Source organism: Oncorhynchus mykiss, chromosome 8, assembly GCF_013265735.2.
Source record: "Oncorhynchus mykiss isolate Arlee chromosome 8, USDA_OmykA_1.1, whole genome shotgun sequence".
NCBI lineage: Eukaryota > Metazoa > Chordata > Actinopteri > Salmoniformes > Salmonidae > Oncorhynchus > Oncorhynchus mykiss.
Genome location: NC_048572.1, coordinates 44,390,197 through 44,405,308, shown reverse-complemented (window position 1 = coordinate 44,405,308; position 15,112 = coordinate 44,390,197). Strand labels below are relative to the sequence as shown.

The window sequence follows — 15,112 nt, the reverse complement described above, 5'->3', positions numbered from 1 at the left end:
TTCTTGGATCATCTGAATTAGCTTCTTGGATTATCTGAGTGGACCAGTAGCTTGTGAGGACCAGTGGCCCCTGTGGATCCTCTAGGGGTGACCATGAGGAGAATCAGGAGATACATGCAGGTACCACATACAGAAGCCAATGGAGCTTCCAACTACAGCAGAACTTGGAACGGAAGATCCCTCCTTAGTTTTGGTAGGTTTTGTTTTGGTTGGTTTGTATTCTGTGCTTCAGGCCACGGTCTCTGCAGACCATGGGTTATGAATTATGGGAATCAACATAGTATTCTGTCTGTATAGGGTAGCAGGTAGCCTAGTGGTTAGAGCGTTGGACTAGTAACCGAAAGGTTGCAAGGTCGAATCCCCGAGCTGGCAAGGTAAAAATCTGTCGTTCTGCCCCTGAACAAGGCAGTTAGGCCATCGTTGAAAATAAGAATTTGTTCTTAACTGACCTGCTTAGTTAAATAAAGGTAATATCACAGGAGGTTGGTGGCACCTTAACTTGGGAGGACAGGCTGGTACGGGAGCGGAATAAGTGGAATGGTATCCGTTTGCTCCGTTACGGACATTACGAGCAGTCCTCCCCTCAGCAGACAATATACTGAGCTTTCCTTTGTGATATAAACTACTCCGTAGGCCCTGAATTGTTTGTTAAACATTTTCTCTGTTATGAAACCAATGTTTTTTCTCTCCACGCATTCTCAAACTATTGTTATTTTAAAGTCCCAATGCAGTCAAAATAATTTTGTGTGTGTTTTGTATCATATTGCACAACAGATGGAACTAACACTGTAAACGTGTGATTTAAAAAAATATATATATTTTTTTTTAACCAATGTCATATCCTGATAGTCTCTGGTTGAAAATACAATCTACACAGGACCTTCTAATCAGCAGGTTTGCATGGGTGGCTTTCCATGGTGACATGGACCAATAACAAAAATAGTTCCAAACCTCTCTGCCAATGTCTGCTAGTTTTCCATTTTCCCCTTCCCACTCAGACCACTCCCAGACAGTCCTAATCAAGATTCTTGCTTGAGAATTTTTTTGTTGTTGCTAAAAAGCTATTTTGGCCCATTTTGATTTTTTTTATTTTTTAAATGGAAATCTATTATAGTAAGGTACTTAATTGTTAACCAGAAATGATTTGATATTGATATAAAAATGGCTGCATTGGGCCTTTAATGAAGCATGTTCTGCCTTGCATTGTCAAGTAAATGAAATCAGAATTATGTAACCTTATTAGATTCCTTGTTTGTCTGTGGCAAATACGTAATGAATGAGATTGTATTAAGTCATGACCTCTTGGATTACATTGATGGAAATTGATTGACTCAACACCACAGCTTTTCATAATGGGCCATCAGACATTCATAGCTTGTTGTGCGCTGTACACGTGCACTTTTTCAATCAATGAGACTTTAGTGTAAGAGTGTTGGGTGGTGTTATTGTGAAATCTAAGGAAGTCATGACATATGAAAGGGAACTTTTATACTTTGTGTGTGTGTTTTATCTTTGTCATTAAATCTTTTGAATGAAAAGAAACCTATTTCCTGTCATTTCTATGTTGAGTTAATGCCACAGTCAAGACCTTTGCGGATGCAGTACACTGTGGGAATGTTCCAGATTGTCTCTTCTACAATAATCTGGAACATTCCCACAGTGTACTGCATCTGCAAAGGCCTTGAATGTCAGTTCTTCTGGTAAGTTATTCCTTGAACTACCGATATAGCATATACATCGCTTGCATGTGAAAATTGAATGCAAAAATGATGTAGTCTTTGAGGACAGTGGAAGTTGCTTCCACAATAAATGCTTCCTCATTGTTCTGACCAACGGGGTATTTAGAAGCATTTATGTCAACCTCCACAGTCCAGAGGGGTATCCTATGAAGCAAGCTAGATCTACTCAGGGTTTTCTAACGCTAGCCAGCTTCAATTTCACATTCCAGCCTAGGCTTCATCCGTACTACGACGGTGGATACTGCCGCTAACTCTAGCAGGCTTTCAAGTATTGTGCCGAAATCAAAATGAAAGGAAAGTTATCCTGCATTTCAACAGGCTATGGTGTTAAATGAAGCAACATCAAAAAAGTAACCCACAACCTTTGATTGAATAAAATATTTTCAGTCTTCCTCAAATGAAGGAGATGATGACCGCAATCTTTGCGAGGGGGAGGGAATCTGATTTCATTGGTCCTCAACTTGTGGCTCAGACACTTTATTCAGTATAAATGAAGTTAGCCCGCCACGGAGAAGGTTCATTCTGAATTATTTGTTTAACCTGACTAAAAGGTGAGCCACATTCGTATGACTTTATTCGTAGGATGCCCCTCTGGAGTTGCTGAATTTAATCTTGACTTCAGTTTGAGCTTTATTTATGCACCTTGGTTGGAGAGCGATGTAGCATCAGTGTGCCTTTGCCAAAATATCACGTGATGCCATTTAGTTCATTATTTAGATATTTGTTGGTGGCCCACTCTGTGAGGGTACAGTATATGAAATGTATTTATTCGACTGTTAGAATATTGATGGGTCATTAGCTGGAAGTGTCAAAAATTGGCTTTAGGTCTATTTTTCACTAGGACTTTGTAGAATCAAGAATATGTTTTGTAGAAGTCTATCTAAACAAATAGCTATTGTTATATTTTTACATGGATATATTTCTAAATGCAATTCATGCTTTACAATTGTTTATGTACTATTTATCAAGCGTTGGTGCTTATGTTTGCTGCTCCTTGCGGGTTGATATGCATCTGACGCATAAGGGGACACCCAGCAACAGTCTCTAGCGGGTTCTTATAGGATGAAAGGCCTGGCGGTTCTGAGAGTTATGCGACAGGATTTTGCCATTTTGCAATGTGGTGAATGGGAGCTCCGGGGTGAAGTTTCTTCTAGGTGCAGATCTAGGATCAGCTTCCGCTCCCCCAATCCTATTCTTAACCATTAGGGGAAAAGTGAAACTGACCCAAGATCAATGTCTAGAGGTAACCCTACACCTGAATGGGATGTATGTATCTGATAATGTAGCATGGCACCTCTTACCTATTTACAGCCTCTTCATCCTCTGCGTTTGCTGTGTTTTACTGATCTGAGGAGAGAGATTTTAGGGCTATGACCTTTTGGCAAGGTGAAGAAATTACTTCTGAGTAAAATTCAGCATAATACTGAAAAAACCCCAACTATTGTCGTCTGTTTGTTGTAGTTCAGATGTCAGTTACTGTAAGGCTTCATCAGCTGATAACTTGTCAAGAGAAACATTTTCTCAATGAATGTCCACACATGTATCTGGGTTGGTGTGCAGATCACTGCCATGTTTTGTGTAAAGTTACACCATGTTGTGGAATGGATGGGTAGAGTTGCATTTTCACCGCTCATATTTCAGTCATTTCCTGTGTTTGGGCTATCAGCTCATTAACTATGCTGACCTAGTTAATTATGCTGACCTGTTCCCAGGCTAGTTCTTCACTGTGTTGGCCCTCTCCCTCCCTAAGACTTTCCATTTGGCCAACTGAAATGTCAACGAGCGCTCATCTGCATATTTCTGTCTCCAAGTTGTATTGAATTGAATGTCAGAATTTTCGGGTTGTCCGAAACAAAAGTCCTCCAAGATTAGATGAGGCTCTTTCAAAAGTCCTCCAAGATTTGAAAAATGTGCTGGGAAGTCCTATTGGGTGGGGTTAGTGTTCAGAGTAGTATGGTAAATTGCTCGTTGGTTTGGACATTATAGCTCAATAACAATAAGCACACACAGATTAGAGAGACATTCGGTGAAAAGCAGCATGGGCTGAAGTCCACAAACAATGCCTGTGCCTTCAATTAAATTAGGCAATCTGGGATTGATGCATCCATTTTTTTTACTTTTAAATTGAATATGTGTAGCCATTGATTTTATTTTTATTTAATTTAACCAGGTAAGCTAATTGATAACAAGTTCTCATTTACAACTGCAATTTAGCCAAGATAAAGCAAAGCAGTGCGACACAAACAACAACGAAGTTACACATTAACAAACGTACAGTCAATAACACAATAGAAAAAAGTATGTACAGTGTGTGCAAATGAGGTAAGGCAATAAATATGCCATAGTGGCAAAATAATTACAATTTAGTCATTTAAAAGCTGGAGTGATAGATGTGCAGAAGATTAATGTGCAAGTAGAGATACTGGGGTACAAAGGAGAAAAAAATAACAGTATGGGGTGAGTTAGTTGGATGGGCTATGTACAGGTGCAGTGATCTGTGAGCTGCTCTTACAGCTGGTGCTTAAAGTAGTGAGGGAGATTTGAGTCTCCAGCTTCAGTGATTTTTGCAATTCGTTCCAGTCATTGGCAGGAGAGAACTGGAAGGAAAGGCGGCCAAACGAGGAGTTGGCTTTGGGGGTGACCAGTGAAATATACCTGCTGGAGCGTGTGCTATGGGTGGGTGCTGCTACGGTGACCAATGAGCTGAGATAAGGCGGGGCTCTACCTAGCAAAGACTTATAGATGACCTGGAGCTAGTGGGTTTGGCGACGAATATGAAGCGAGGGCCAGCCAACGAGAGCATACAGGGTGGGTAGTATATGGTGCTTTGGTGACAAAACGGATGGCACTGTGATTGTATCCAATTTGCTGAGTAGAGTGTTGGAGGCTATTTTGTAAATGACATTGCCTAAGTCAAGGATTGGCAGGATGGTCAGTTTTACGAGGGTATGTTTGGCAGCATGAGGGAAGGATGCTTTATTGTGAAAAAGGAAGCCGATTCTAGATTTAATTTTGGATTGGAGATTCTTAATGTGAGTCTGGAGAGTTTACGGTCTAGCCAGACACCTAGGTATTTGTAGTTATCCACATATTCTAAGACAGAACAGTCCAGAATAGTGATGCTGGACGGGCGGGCAGGTGCTGGCAGCGATCGGTTGAAGAGCATGCATTTAGTTTTACTTGCATTTAAGAGAAGTTGGAGGCAGTTGGAGACTCTTGGAGAATATAACTTATGAATGTGTCATCAGTTTAGTTCAACTGACTTACCCCATCAGAAACCAAAACATAAGCTTGTTAGTAAACAATGTAATTGAAAACAAACTCTAAAGCATTGTAATAACTCTGTTTATATATTTGAGTACTTACGTTTCCCCATCCTTTAGCTTTTTACCAAATAACTGGCAGAGGTAAATGCTTTGTTGTGGTTTGAATCCCAGGTTGGATCTTTAATGTAATTTCAGTTCACTATGAAGTTTTCCAAAAGTTTCCCTTTATCCGTGATGTAGTTCCAGTGCGCCTTGGGCTATATTAAACTGTTTCCCGCTAATCCCACGGGACAGGATCGTTTGGGAATAGCACGGAAATTAGTTTTGCAGATCAGAGCCCCCGTAATCCATTTTAATTTACACACACACTGTTTTGACGGGACCGAACGTTTCTTCTGTCGCCAGATCGCGCTAGTGCCCCAGCAGCCCCGGGCCCAGAGTGTGGCGTGTGTGTAATCTAAACAGGCATGATGAAGCGTGACCCCCATCTAATGATTTCACCCGAGCCTGGCAATTGCTGGCAAAATCCCCTCTCCCATGCTTTTCGTTTTGGTCTTTCCGCACATGGTCAGAACGTGTACGCCATCTAGTCAGTAGTCAAAAGCTACAACATAGATGTGATGTTTTGGATAGGAATGTGTGACCTTCTTGGAAAGTCTTGAAGCGTTCGGAGTTTTCTCATGCTTGTTTTAATCTTGACACCAAAATACAATGCTCAGCAGTCAAATGTCATACCACTGATGGTATGTGTCATTTTCTTGGCTGTTATTGTAGGGATTCATGTATATTTTTTTACATGACACCAAATGACTACAAGACATGCTGTGCACTGGTGTTTCAGTGCCCACAACCCTAGTGCTATGACTCACTGGGTATAATTATTCATTATGCAAGTGGAGTTTTGTATTTTTGTATATTTATTACGAGGGCTCTTTGATGAAGGGGAGATTTAAGATATGAGAACGACTCATATCTATAATTAACCGTTTGACGGGGAGCATGCTGATGCTTTGAAATATGATCTGGAGCCTTTTGGTGGATAAGGAGGGAAAACGTGGTGGAATTTATTATTTGTTACTTGTAAATATTGCCTTGAGAGCAAAATGGTAATGATCTTGAAGTGGATTAATAAATGACTGAATGGAGAGCGAAGTGAAACAACCCTTAATGATTGCGCTCAAGACTCTTCATATTCACAATGCACAAATTTGATATCAAGGCAAATAGCTTGGGATTCCTTATAAGGGTTGCTATCTTTGAAAGCTTCACAGCAGGATCCTTCAAAAATGGAAAGTACATCCACACTCTTGGCATTCTTTCAACCAGCTTCATGAGGTAGTCACCTGGAATGCTTTTCCAACAGTCTTGAAGGAGTTCACACTAGAGGTCGACCGATTAATCGGAATGGCCAATTAATTTGGGCCGATTTCAAGTTTTCATAACAATCGGGAATTGGTATTTTTGGGCGGCAATTTGCAGATTTTTTTATTTTTATATACCTTTATTTAACTAGGCAAGTCAGTTAAGAACACATTCTTATTTTGAATGACGGCTTAGGAATGGTGTGTTATCTTTCTCGTTCAGGGGCAGAAAGACAGATTTTCACCTTGTCAGCTCGGGGGATCGGGGGATCTAAGAGTTAAAACCTCTTAGAGTCCCCCCCTACTTTGTGCAATTTCCGCCTGAAGACATACCCAAATCTAACAGCCTGTAGCTCTGCACAGAACCAAGGATATGCATATTCTTGGTACCATTTGAAAGAAAACACTCTGAAGTTTGTGTACATGTGAATTGAATGTAGGAGAATATAACACAATAGATGTGGTTTAGATAAAACAATGAAAAAAAACAAATTTTTTATTTTTATATCATCTTTAAAATGAACAAGATAGATAAAACAAACATTCAGATAGGAGGATGGGGACAATTTCAGTGAAAAATATAAGAGGGCAACAGTACTTGTGCAAAGTTTCAGAATGACAACTTCCGAAATGAGTGTGCTACATGACATTTGTCATGAAGTCACCCAGGTGTCCACACAAGTAGCCCAAATGTACACAAGTAGCCCAAATGTACCCAAGTGGCCAAATTTGTGAAGGTATACATTTTGAAACAAATGACTATATACAAAATACCAAAATGGTATTCTAACAAAAAAAAAAAAAATATTATTGATAAAAAAATATATGAAAGATATATACATTTACAAAATAACATGGGTAACTATTTACACACTTTCAATATTTGGAAGACCATCAGTCCTCTATCAAATCTATTTACATAGCCCCAGCCTAAAACTACCAAACAGCAAGCAATGCAGGTGTAGAAGCACGGTGGCTAGGAAAAACTCCCTAGAAAGGCAAAAACCTAGGAAGAAACCTAGAGAGGAACCAGGCTATGAGGGGTGTCCAGTCCTCTTCTGGCTGTGCCGGGTGGAGATCAGTGGTTGTAGAGGGTGCAACAGGACAGCACCTCAAGAGTAAAAATGAACAGTTTAGGGTTCCATAGCCGCAGGCAGAACAGTTGAAACTGGAACAGCAACAAGGCCGGGTGGACTGGTGACAGCAAGGAGTCATCATGGCAGGTAGTCCTGAAGCATGGTCCAAGGGCTCAGGTCCTCCGAGAGAAAGAAGGAGAGAAAGAGAGAGCAGACTTAAATTCACACAAGACACCGGATAAGACAGGAAAAGTACTCCAGATATAACATACTGACCATAGCCCCCACCAACTTTGCCAAAACTCTAGACAATATTCTGCTGCTGATGCCAGATGCCATAGCAGTCTCTTTCTGATGTAAAGCAGAGGGTCACTGAGCATGTGGTGCATGTGATGGGAGACTTCATCTTGCAAACACAGCAACGCCTCCATGCTGTGCCCTTTTGGCCCTAGGCACATCCATGCCTGCACAAATATATTTGGGCAGATTAACACTTGTGGCAGGAGCAGAAGGGACAGGGCTTGGTGCAGTGGTGCTGTAGCCAGCAAGCTCCTTGATGCTCCCTCCAATGTAGACTGATTTGGAGGAAGCATGCTGGCTGTGTTGAGATGTATGGGTTTGCATTCTACACAATACCATTTTTTTTTATATATCTATCTATCTATCTCTTTGTTTTTGCATTATTTAAACCAAATTGAACGTTTCATTATCTAATTGAGGCTAAATTGATTTTATTGATGTATTATATTAAGTTAAAATAAGTGTTCATTCAGTATTGTTGTAATTGTCATTAATACAAATACATTTTAATTTTTTTAAATCTGCCGATTTTTAATCGGTATCGGCTTGTTTGGTCCTCCAATAATCGGTGTCGGCGTTGAAAAAATCATAATCGGTCTACCTCTACTTCACACATATGCTGAGCACTTGTTGGCTGCTTTTCCTTCACTCTGCGGTCCAACTCTTCCAAAACCACCCAATTGGGTTGAGGTTGGGTGATTGTGGAGGCCAGGTCATCTGATGCAACACGCCATCACTCTCCTTCTTGATCAAATAGCCCTTACACAACCTGGAGGTGTGTTGGGTCATTGTCCTGTTGAAAAACAAATGATAGTCCCACTAACCGCAAACCAGATGGGATGGCGTATCGTTACAGAATGCTGTGGTAGCCATGCTGGTTAAGTGTGCCTTGAATCCTAAATAAATCACAGATTGTGTCACTAGCAAAGCACCATCACACCATCACCTCAATGCTTCACGATGGGAACCACACATGCGGAGATCATCCATTCACCTACTCTGCGTCTCACATAGACGAGGTGGTTGGAACCAAAAAACGCACATTTGGACTCATCAGGCCAAAGGACAGATTTCCACCGGTCTAATGTCCATTGATCATGTTTCTTGGCCCAAGCAAGTCTCTTCTTCTTCTTGGTGTCTGTTAGTAGTTTCTTTTCAGCAATTTGACCATGAAGGCCTGATTCTCACACACTCCTTGATGTGTCTGTTACTTGAACTCTGAAGCATTTATTTGGGCTGCATTCTGAGATGTATTTAACTTTCTAATTTATCCTCTGCAGCATAGGTAACTCTGGGTCTTCCTTTCCTGTGGCAGTCATCATGAGAGCCAGTTTCATCATAGCTCTTGATGGTTTTTGCAACTGCACTTGAACCTTTCAAAGTTCTCGAAATTTCTCTTGAAGTTTCTCTGGTTATTTGAGTTGTTCTTGCCATAAGGGCGGCAGGTATTCTAGTGGTTGGAGCAGTAACCAAAAGATTGCTGGATCGAATCCCTGAGCAGACAAGGAAAAAATCTGTTCTGCCCCTGAACAAGGCAGTTAACCCACTGTTCCCCGGTAGGTCGTTATTGTAAATAAGAATTTGTTCTTAACTTCTTATGGGCAGGTGGTACGGTAGCGTCCCACCTGGCCAACATCCGGTGAAATTGCCGAGCGCGTAATTCAAAAATACCAAATTCAAAAATTTAACATTCTTGAAAATATATGTTATACATCAAAATAAAGCTTAACTTCTTGTTAATCCATCCGCCGTGTCAGATTTCAAAAAGGCTTTACGGCAAAAGCAAACAATGTGATTTATCTGAGGACAGCGCCCCGCATACAAACACATGACAATCATGTTTCAACCAGGCAGGTGCGCCACAAAAGTCAGAAATTGCGATATAATTCATGCCTTACCTTTTGAAGATCTTCTTCTGTTGGCACTCCAAATTGTCCCAGAAACATCACAAATGGTCCTTTTGTTCGATAATGTCCTTCGTTATGTCCCAAAAATGTCCATTTATCTGGCGCGTTTGATTCAGAAATACACCGCCTACAAAGTATCTAATAAGTTACCTGTAAACTTGGTCCAAACATATCAAACAACGTTCCTAATCCAAAACTGTTTCCAATACCGGATAAAAACAACGTGAAGCGCGCTCCAGTTCACACGCATCAAAACAGTAGAGTCCACCTGGAGTGACTTACAATGAATAGCACTACTTCTTCATTTCTCAAAAGAAAAACATTGAACAATTTCTAAAGACATCTAGTGGAAGCCATGGGAACTGTAACAAAGGTTTCTAATAATAAGGGTATCCCATAGAAAACAAATGGAAAATCCTGTGATCTCAATTTTATTTTTTCCCTGGATGGTTTGTCCTCAGTGTTTTTGCCTGCCATATCAGTTCTGTTATACTCACATACATTATTGTAACAGTTTTATAAACGTTAGTGTTTTCTATCCAAATCTACCAATTATATGCATATCCTAGCTTTTGGCCCTGAGTAACAGGCAGTTTACTTTGGGCACGCTTTTCATCCGGAGGTGAAAATACTGCCCTCTACCCAAGAGAGGTTAACTGACTTGCCTAGTTAAATTAAGGTTAAATAAAAAGTTAAAAAATGGACTTTAACAAAATAGCCCTATCTTCTGTGTATACCACCCCTACCTTGTCACAACACAACTGATTGGCTCAGATGCATTAAGAAGGAAAGAAATTCCACAAATTAACTTTTAGCAAGGCACACCTGTTAATTGAAATGCATTCCAGGTGACTACCTCGTTAAGCTGGTTGAGAGAATGCCAAGAGTGTGCAAAGCTGTCATCAAGGCAAAGGGTGGCTACTTTGTACAATAATAGTGAAGACCTCAACACCATGAAATAACACAAATGTAATCATGTAGCAACCAAAAAATATGTATTTGAGATTTGAGATTCTTCAATGTAGAAAAAAGTAAAAATAAAGAAAAACCCTTGAATGAGTAGGTATCCAAACTTTGGACTAGTATTGTATATGGAAAAACTCAAGCCCCTTAACCAAACCAACACACTAACACTCAATTATCATTAACAAACATATCATCCACAGCATGAAAAAATGTACTTTACTTGAAGCCTGCAGGTATAATGCATCATGATGAAGTAAGTTTTAATACATTGTAAGACTTCTCATGAGCATGTTATAGCTGTCATTGATATGTTGTATACTGTATGTATCAGTCATAACATCTCTTGTCTTTACTATTCATAACATCTGTCAAATCATTATTATAATGTTGCCATGAACGTCTTGCGAAGGAGGGTTACCTTATGTTCCTACCAACTGTTCCCTGACCTGGTTGTTATTGAAAGAGCCATTCTAAAGAAAAACAAGAATTGCTTCTTGGAATGCCTTCTGGATAAACAAAGGTTATTTTAATCCCCCAGTCCTTCGCAGTTTCACTCAAAGCTGGCACTGTGAGGCTTAAGGCTTCCCACATGGCACCCTATTCCTTGTGTCCCTACCATAGGTCCCTGGTCAAAAGTAGTGCACTTCATAGGGATTAGGGTGCCATTTGGGACGTAACCTATGGGCTGAGTCGTCAATTAAGCTAACTAACTAACACACATTCACAGGCTCCCTTCTTTCCTCTGTGCTTTAATGTGGCAGGTAATTGCCAGCTACATAATGACCATCTTACAGGCTGGGCCTGGAAAGGTTGCCTGCTGACTGGCTTTTGATACACTGCATTAATGAAGTTTATGACTCTTGAGCCCTGGGGATCTGTCAAGCTCCCTTGTGCCAGGAAGATAACTTTGCTTGAAGCTCCCTTGTGCCAGGAAGATAACTTTGCTTAGGTGTTAAAGTGACCTCGCTTTACCTGTATGATGAGAATGTATTGTATACCAGAAAGCGCCTCTGCGTTAGAAGTGTCAGGGAAGGGGCAGCTGGGAAATGCTTTTGCAGAAGTTTGTTTGAGCTTTGAAGAGCGGTTTTGTCAAAGACCTGTTAGCAGTAATGATTGATTTTTTTTCCTTCTCCGCTGCGTTTTCTGTCTCTTTACTTTACTGGTGCGTAGTCTGTCTCATCCGCCATCTTTTTAGAGTACCCACTTTAGTACTCAGATAATTAAAACGTTTGTCATTACAGAGCGACTGCCCCTATAAATCAACTAATCCCTTTTGAAAATGGCCTATGTAGCATCAATATGAGTCCGAAACATTTATTCTAGTTTTAGAATTGACTACAAAGTGTAATTAGGATAATTAGAGTAATTAAGTCAGTCTTGTCTAAAACTGAGTTTGGAACCTTAGTGTGTCACATCGAGTTAATTAAGGTTGGGTTTGGATTACAATGTTAACAAATCATGCCCCCTTTTGCCAAACTCCACATGCAAATCGCCCCTCAGCCCGCTTCGTTCTGTTCATTAAGTGGGGCTCCGTTGTTTCATCGCCCCCAATACTTTCAAAGGATCGCTGCCATTTTAAACTGAATAGCCCTGTACGGATTGACCATGCAATGCATGCATCCAGCAGGATGCACAGCCAACTGGTTTGCATGCCCTGCCGATGGAACCTATCATGTGGAAGTTGGTTGGAGTTCGTTGGTCCCCAGTGGTGGTGAGTATACAGGTAGCTAGATCACGAATTGCTGGTTGTGCGTCTGTAGACTTTGATAATCATTGTCAGCTATGCAAGTGATGATAGTGACGAGTGACGTTAGCTAGCTAGCTACCCTAACGGTCTAGATAGTTACCTAGCTGACTAACGTTAGCCTAACTCGGTACAATGCCGATTTTGCTTGGAAACACAAAAAATTACAAAACAAGAAAATTATTAGTTGGAAAACCTTTTTGTATGATTGTGATGTCGCCAGATTGACTTTAGATGCAGTATAACTTTAGCCAGCTAACTAAGTTTGAGGGGACCACCGTATATGACCTATTTTAGCATTGCTAGCTATTTTCTTTTACAAAAATTGCTAGTAACAGTAAAGGCAACATTGCCATCTCTATAATGAATTTGACTACATCATAATATGGCAGATTCCTATTAATTATATGTTATCCTATTTCCATGCCACTAAGGGCTCTATTCAATCCGTATCTTGGAAGTTCAGCTTTACAGCGTGATTTAAATAAGAAAGCAAAGTTTCCGCTCTAGCTGAGACTGCGTTCACGGTAAACGCTTCTCAATTCAGAAATTACCTTTTACATTTCTATCGTGGAAAATGTAATGCTTCATCTTTACAGATTGAATAGAGCCCTACATTTTTGTGTATTAATATGAAACAGTCACATTAGCCTCTGAGGTGCAACCCCATTTCCAGGGAACAAATATATATTGGATGCAGCTATGGTGGTACTAGCTAACTCGTGTCTGACTACAACAATGTACTAACTAGCAGCAACAAACTCCAGCCATCCCAGGGCCATAGCAAAACTTGTCATAGCTGGTTTCATAGTATAATGGCGTCCCCGGCCTGAATCTAATTCAATCTCGAGCCAGTCAGCCTACATTTGTTAAGCATAGATTTAGCATCCAAACAAGGTTACGTTTTTTCTCAAACTATGTCTATAATTGAGGGTTGATGACAGTCGTTGACCCTGTTTTTCTGTTAGACAAAGTGCATAGTTGGGTGCCAGACTGATCCCCTGGTCATGAACGGATGCCGGGACCTACCAGGTGGGTATCATAACATATCCAGCAATGTCATTGCAATGGTTTAGTGACCTCCAACAATAATTTAATTCACTGTTCACTTGCCATTTCACAGCTTGTCAGGCAATACCTCCGACTAAGTGTCATGCGACACAATTACCCTTGCGACACCACCTCCGTTGTTGCCAGACTCTCCCTCGACTCCTATGAAAAGGACACGCCATCATGAGGCCTTTGATAGTGACCCGAGTTACTGCCATGATGACAAACGGCTTCGACAGGTAGTGTATGTTATGTGAAAAGTCCTATTCTAAATTAGTAGGCTAATTCCCCAGCAAAGCAGATGCAGCTAGTAGAGTCCTTTTGGTTGTGAAGCGCATCATAAAAAAGCTTCTCATTTCTTTAGAACAAAATGGCATTTACCACTTGGCTATCTATATATCACCCTGTCACAGGTCCTCACAGTCAACACCACCTCATAAGATTGCCTGCTGCAGTTGTTCGAGAGATGTCCAGTTTACAGCAAAACATGCACCATAGAGAAGACCAGAAAGGGGAACCTCTTCAGCATCATCCAAACATCCAAACATGCCCTCACTGCATTCTATTTCACTTCACATTTTATCATATCTGAAGTGAAATAGGAAGGTGAGTGCAACGACCAGGATGGTTCCACCAGGCTAATCATAACCACCATTGATAATGTAATCAGTGGTGTGTGTCTGACCGACCAGTATCTTCGATGAGCCAGGAGCAGATCTACGCTACTTTGCCCATCAATTCGGCCTCTGTCAAAGACCTCACCTCCAGCCTCACCTCTTGCCTGTACTAAAAAATGTCTGCAGCATTGAAGGTCTCCAAGAATACAGTGGCCTCCTTCCATTTTAAGAATGATGAAGTTTGGAACCACCAAGACTCTTCCTAGAGCAGTTGGCAGACAAGGTCCTTGGTCAGAGTGGTGATCAAGAACCCGATGGTCACTCTGACAGAGCTCTGGAGTTCTTCCTTCCAGATGGACAACGATCCAACAATCAGGCCTTTATGGTAGAGTGGCCAGACGGAAGCCACTCCTCAGTAAAAGGCACGTGACAGCCTGCTTGGAGTTTGCCAAAAGGCACCTAAAGACTCTCAGACCATGACAAACAGGATTCTCTGGTCAGAAACCAAGATTTAACTATTTGGCCTGAATGCCAAGTGTCACGTCTGGAGGGAACCTGGCACCATCCCTACGGTGAAGCATGGTGGTGGCAGCATCATGCTGTGGGGATGTTTTTCAGCGGCAGGGACTGGGAGACTCGTCAGGATGAAGGCAAAAATGAACGGAGCAAAGTACAGAGTTCTTTGATGAAAACCTGCTCCTGGGTGCTCAGGACCTCCGACTGGGGCAAAGGTTCATGTTCCAACAGAACAACGACCCTAAGCACACAGCCAACACAACGCAGGAGCGGCTTTGGGACAACTCTCTGAATGTCCTTGAGTGGCCCAGCCAGAGCGCGGACTTGAACCCGATCAAACATCTCTGGAGGTACCTGAAAATAGCTGTGCAGCATTGCTCCCTATCCAACCTGACAGAGCTTGAGAGGATCTGCAGAGAAGAATGGGAGAAACTCCCCAAATACAGGTGAGACAAGCTTGTAGCGACATGCCCAAGAAGACTCAATGCTGTAATCACTGCTAAAGGTGCTTCAACAAAGTACTGAGTAAAGGGTCTGAATTCTTATGTAAATGTGAAGTATCAGTTTTTT

At 41.2% G+C, this 15,112-nt stretch overlaps 1 protein-coding gene and 1 long non-coding RNA gene across 4 annotated transcripts in view; both read left to right on the top strand.

Annotated features, from left to right (window-relative positions):
• Positions 1-15,112, top strand: part of efr3a (EFR3 homolog A (S. cerevisiae)) — a 251,567-nt gene that overhangs the window by 31,251 nt on the left and 205,204 nt on the right. The window lies entirely within an intron of this gene.
• LOC110529930 lies at positions 10,670-14,431 on the top strand. Its single transcript, XR_002474453.2, has 3 exons — positions 10,670-13,391; positions 13,483-13,648; positions 13,823-14,431. It is a non-coding gene; the product is annotated as an uncharacterized LOC110529930 (long non-coding RNA).